At 36.0% G+C, this 5,663-nt stretch overlaps 1 long non-coding RNA gene across 1 annotated transcript; it reads right to left on the bottom strand.

The window, feature by feature from the left end:
* Positions 1–5,296, bottom strand: LOC148678670 (uncharacterized). The gene is made up of 3 exons (XR_015925988.1): positions 4,967–5,296; positions 1,204–1,293; positions 1–122 (listed from the first exon to the last, which is right to left on the bottom strand). It is a non-coding gene; the product is annotated as an uncharacterized LOC148678670 (long non-coding RNA).
* Between the last annotated feature and the right edge of the window lie 367 nt (positions 5,297–5,663).

Consider the following 5,663-nt stretch of genomic DNA (forward strand, 5'->3'; position numbering starts at 1 on the left):
TTAGCAGGCATTTCAAATGCTGGAATACTTGTAATTTGTTCATCTGTGTTGTTTGGATAACCGTGTACGGAGACCATTTCATTGTGTAGTTTCTGGATCTGTGTAAAGGCCTTCTCTAGCTCCTATAGAACAGAAAAAGTCATTACCTCACTCCCCCTAGTAATGAATACCCACTTGCTAGGAGAGAAACTGTAACAAGATACAAGCTGGTTACTTGCAGCAATTTTTAAAATGTGTTTTAATTATATTAGCCACTATAGCTATTTCAATATAGGGTGCGGAAAAGCCATCTTATAGCATTGTGTTCAATTATTCTTACTGAAATCTACAATTATGTATAACTAATTTGCATTACAGTGCTGGTACAGTCAATATTTAATTTTCCATTCATTCATTCATTATTAGTAAGGTTACTGTCCTTCTAAGTAGGGGCTGTGTGCAACCCAGAGCGTATCCCGGAAGCATACATGTTCAACCAATCATGTAATCAGGTTAATCACGCAGTCAAGTAAACCCAGACTGGATTAACATACTGTATATGCAAACAGATGCATTTTTCACATTTAAAAAATATTAGAAAAGCTGCTTTATATAAAGTGTATGTTAATTTAATGCCCTTATGTAGTTCATAAACTATGTTTTTTAAATTACTTACCAGTTAAGGAATTCATAGTTTAAAGTATCAGATGTTAAAGTGTACTAAAGTAGGGGCACTTTATAATGACACCTGTATCTACTGCTCGTGCAAAGATAATGTTCTCTTCCCCCTCTATGTCTGGTGAGCTAAGACTTGTAACTAAATACCAGCCTATTTCTCTTGTATGTGGTATAAATTATTGAAGGACCATTATTCAGACAGGTGGATTATTTCTGGAATCCTTATAAAGTACCATACCAGTGTTGTTCTTTACCAATGGAAGAACATTAATGCAACATAGAGATTCAAACTTTGATATCTAGCCTTTCTGTATTAAATTGAATGTACATAAAATACAACAATATACAATTTTAGTAATATAGCTGGGAAGACATGCACAACATATTCATATCTGGTAGTCTACTGCATCATGTAACACTCAGTGCGGGTGGCCATTAAGAAGGCTGACATTTGCACCATGGATGAAGAAGTACTGTGTTATAAAAAACAAGTGATCCTCACTTTAAAACAGCAGAGTTCTGTATGAATTTGCCAAAAGACAGTACCTGGGCCATTTTGGTTTCAAGATTCTGAACAGTCCCTGATAAACTGGACAATAGATCCTTGATTTCTTCAGGTTCATTAAAAGTTGTATTCTGCATTTAGAAAGAAAAATAAGAAATCAAAGAATACAAATTGTAATCAGGACATTGATTAATTAGTATTACTAGTATTCACTTAAAAACTATTGAAGTGAAAAACTGAAATCTGTCCTGAAAATGTATACAATTAAGCATCACAAGAATTTAAAGAAAAAACTGAAACATTTACTGTATGTACCTTCCTGTTTCACTTTTAATGTTACAAACAAGGTATCCCTTAGAGGGATATAAATGTATGTTTAAGGTTCACATGTATTGCACTAGTCAAGACCTAAAAAAAAGAGTCAAGGAGCAATAGGTTTCATCTGAGGTGTTTTCTTAACTGTCGGTGAGCTAGATTATGGAAATCTGAAACACAGAAAAGGGATTATGTTTTTTAAATTTTGACAATGGTTAATTAACTTATTGGTAAACCATTACAGCTTTCAAAGCTATAAAACACCACATAAAATACAAAGAGAGACGAAAACAGAAGAGAAGGGAGTATGCAAAGAAAAAAGGGAACACCATCACCCTTTTCTTCTTCTACAGTACGTTTGTACCAAGTGAGGGGAGCTTGTTCTGATCAGTCTCGGAGACTATATTCTTGCCAAGTCATTTGAATATTGTTTAGAGAGATCTTCCTGTCCTATTTATGTTAGGAAATTTTGATTTCCTTTATTGCGGAATCCCCAAGGTAAAACATTCTGTATTAATTTGGTAATTTGGCATTTTTAGAATCAGAGTAGAATTCTGTGTTTTTGGGTTAGGGTTAGAGACATTGGATGTAGGCTCCTGGAAACACATAGTTTTGTATCTATTTTTTGTGTACTGTTTTGTGTCATTATTATCAACAAAGAGCTACTTGTCTGTCCATATTTTGACTCAGATTTTATCTTCCACCAGAACTGTGCCAGAGAATATAAAGATGTCACATGTTTGTGTTCTGTTCAGCACACATAATATAAACAAGCAGGACACTATGGAGTGACATCATTAAATATTTAGACAGGAACTTCTGCAGGCAGCCTCAATGAATAGGTGTCAAAAATCAAGACGTGTGACTATTCAGAAGTATCCTTTTTAATTTAATTAACCAAAATTTAAGCTATAGTGTATGTGAATTTCTTAAATTAATCAAAAACTCTTAACTGTAAAGGACACCAATTTCTTAAGCAAATACAATTTCTAGAATTTCAGCCAAGAAGTACTAATATGATCAAGAAGAAATTATATATCGAATATGGATAACCAGATCTAGTTATAAGTCCATTTTTTTTAAGATCACAGAGTTTTGCACATTTTTTTATAATAGGGAGACAAAATAAACTGATAGTCAATAAAAACACATCAGTCTTAAATTTTACATCAAAATTTTATTTGGAACATAATGTTATATGGAAATTCTTAATTGATGTTTGGGAGGACAAAGCCAATTTCACCCAGTTTTACAGTAAATCTTAATCATTACCAATTTGTGCTTTATATACATTTCACTCAAAAACCTCTTCTCGCACTGTTGTCTGATTTGTTAACATTTAGACTGTTATTTAAATCCTCAGACAGAAGCAATAGAGCACAAGGCAGAACGAAGAAAAAATATGCTACTTCTTTCATGCTGTCTCATACATTATTTGCCTACTGTATATATAAACCATTCTCCAAACAACAAAGAACCATTCTCCAAATAACACAGAAAACAAGAATGCAAAGGAAATATTCTACATCTCACATTTGTTTCACACATTATTCTGAACGACAAAAACAGAAGAAAAAAAGAACCTTTCTCTCTGCAATACCTGACATCACAGACTGGACTCTAGCTAGGTCAAAAAAGACTCCCTACAATCATAGCATTCCCTTCAAAAAGAAATGCACCATTTGCAAGATACTAATTATCAAAAGGACCCGTGGATAGTCCCTACTACCACCGCAAGACCTTCCATTCCACCTTGTTGTCCTGTTTCTGTTTCTTCTAACATAGCCTCTTCACAGTCTGTTTCTGTTTTTTCCTGCTGTTTCTTTACTAGTCTTGCTCTCCCATTCTTCTGTGCATCAAGTTGTTCTCTAATTTCTTATCTTGTTCTGTTCTTAATCCCCAGCTTCAACCACAGTCCTACCACAACGTTTTTGGTGCTTACAACCCCAGACCCTTCAGCTCCTGAAGCCAGCTCCTCAGCCCTGGATCTGTCCAGCGTTGGACCTTCAGCTTAGTCAGAAGGTGTCCTGCAGCTTTTAATGTCTGACTTTCCTCCTGTCACTATCACCTGTGTGCAACATGATCCAACACATTCGGTGCCTTCAGCCTCTCAGCCCCTGCTGCTCCTGATGCTACCTTTCTGTCCCTGTATCTGTCCGGCATCCTACAGTACTTCTGATTCAGTCAGTGCTCATCCTACAGCATGTCCGTCTTATCTTTTTTAATGTAATGTCCACTCTTTCTTCTGTCTCTGTCCCTGGCATCGGTTATGGATATCACTTGGAGCCTTTTGCCCTTGGTTTCTTCCTCTTGGCTCTTGCTGCTCGATACCATCTCCTGGGCCCCGGGTCTGTCCGTGTCCTACCTCTGGCTAAGTCAGCAGGCATCCGACCACTGACAATTTCAAATTCTACCATTGCTGCCTTTCTTTGGAGTCTCAATTGAAAACAAAAGTCGGTTCTCAAGTGGGTACTACTGATCCACACTTAATTATTGCATTTCATATCCCAATTCCAGAGAAACCAGTTACCCAGCTACATAAGAGATTGGCCATATTCTTGAAGGTAAGACATCACCACATTAGCCCAGGACTGTCACAGCTAACTTATCCATCTACACAATCAGTAGTACAGCAGTGTTGTGGCTTCAGCAGAAGAAATTCCAGAGAGAAATGATCCATATCAACATCAGCATGAAAATCTACATGCTTAGAGACTGTTCTTGGAAAACATACTGTATTAGTGGCTGAGCTGAAACTGAAAGAGTGGTGAAGTGCTTTATCTACACCCATGCTGGCATTATAGTGACATTTTCAAGAAAACAATCTAGAGTTCTTGCTAGATAGCCTTTTTGTATATGACTTGGCCCAAACAGAACATCCCTGAGATCAACTCACCAATGTTATAAACAGAACACAGTCCTCACCAGCTGACTGGTGCTATACAGGAAGGCCCACAATACACAGTTCCTATTGTTTGATTTTGACAGTTTCATTCATATTGAAAACCTATGCTGATTCTTCAATTTACAGTATATTTCTTTCATATTTACTGTAATTTTATTTTATCTCTATATTTAACAAATTTGATTGAATCCAGTAGAATCAAGTGTTATGTTTCTTTAGTGCATCAGTACACGCATTTACACCAGGGCTAATTTTCTCAGAAGCCAGTTAACCTACAGTATCATTATGTCTTTGGTCTATGGGAGATTACTGGAGCAACCAGAGGAAACCCAAGAAAACACGGGTAAAATATACAGTAAAAACCACACATATATCACCCCAGGATGGGAATTAAACCCAGATCAACTGGGAATGCAGGTGCAATATAGGAATGCTAACCGCTGCAACACTGTGCCATCCCCCCATCATTCAGTCCTTTTATAATGTAACTCTCATACATCATCATTTCAACAGTTCTGTACCAAAATGTATTCTGTGCCCTCACAGTCTTATAACTAGTCTTAAACGATAAGAGATAACTGTACCTTAATTAACGAAGAAAGATGTTCCTCCATGGATGAGATTCTGCTTGTGACATTAGTGAGAACATCTTTCAAATGGATTATTTCTGCTCTCAGAGAAACATAATTGGTGGATGTTGTTTTGTTTATTTGACGAACAATGTCAAATAGGCTGGACATGCCCTGTAACAAATATTTAATTATTGTATTAGTGCAATTATTTCCCCTTTCTAAACCAGTAAGCAGTTTTAGGTGTGGAATTTAACTTCCCTAGTTGTTCCTTTGCTGCTCACAGGCTGATAGAGCCTCCCACTCTAACCTTTTTATTCTATAAATTATTATTTGTATATATCATATAAATGGTACTGTATATACACAAAGACTGCAGGTACTGTATGTGCCCTCACTTCTACGATATTTAAAACATGGAACAGAACACTTGTTAAAATCACATTCTTAAGGTAATGATAAAGGCAATGCAAAACATTGAAATATGCTTGAACAGAAACAACTAGTAAAAATTGATTTTCATTATGGACCAAGTAGAGATTAATTTCCGAAAACTGGAAAGAAATAAAAATACGATGTTTTAATTGTGAAGTAGCAAGTGTGGAGAGTGAAACATTGTAATTTGTCCTGTTTCCATTTTTTCCTGCAGACTTAACCTTTGCAACATTCAAACTGACCCACTCAAACTAATTTTTGTTTGAAATCTTATTTG

This window comes from Lepisosteus platostomus, chromosome 1 (genome assembly GCF_059453375.1).
Source record: "Lepisosteus platostomus isolate fLepPlt1 chromosome 1, fLepPlt1.hap1, whole genome shotgun sequence".
NCBI classification, from domain to species: domain Eukaryota; kingdom Metazoa; phylum Chordata; class Actinopteri; order Semionotiformes; family Lepisosteidae; genus Lepisosteus; species Lepisosteus platostomus.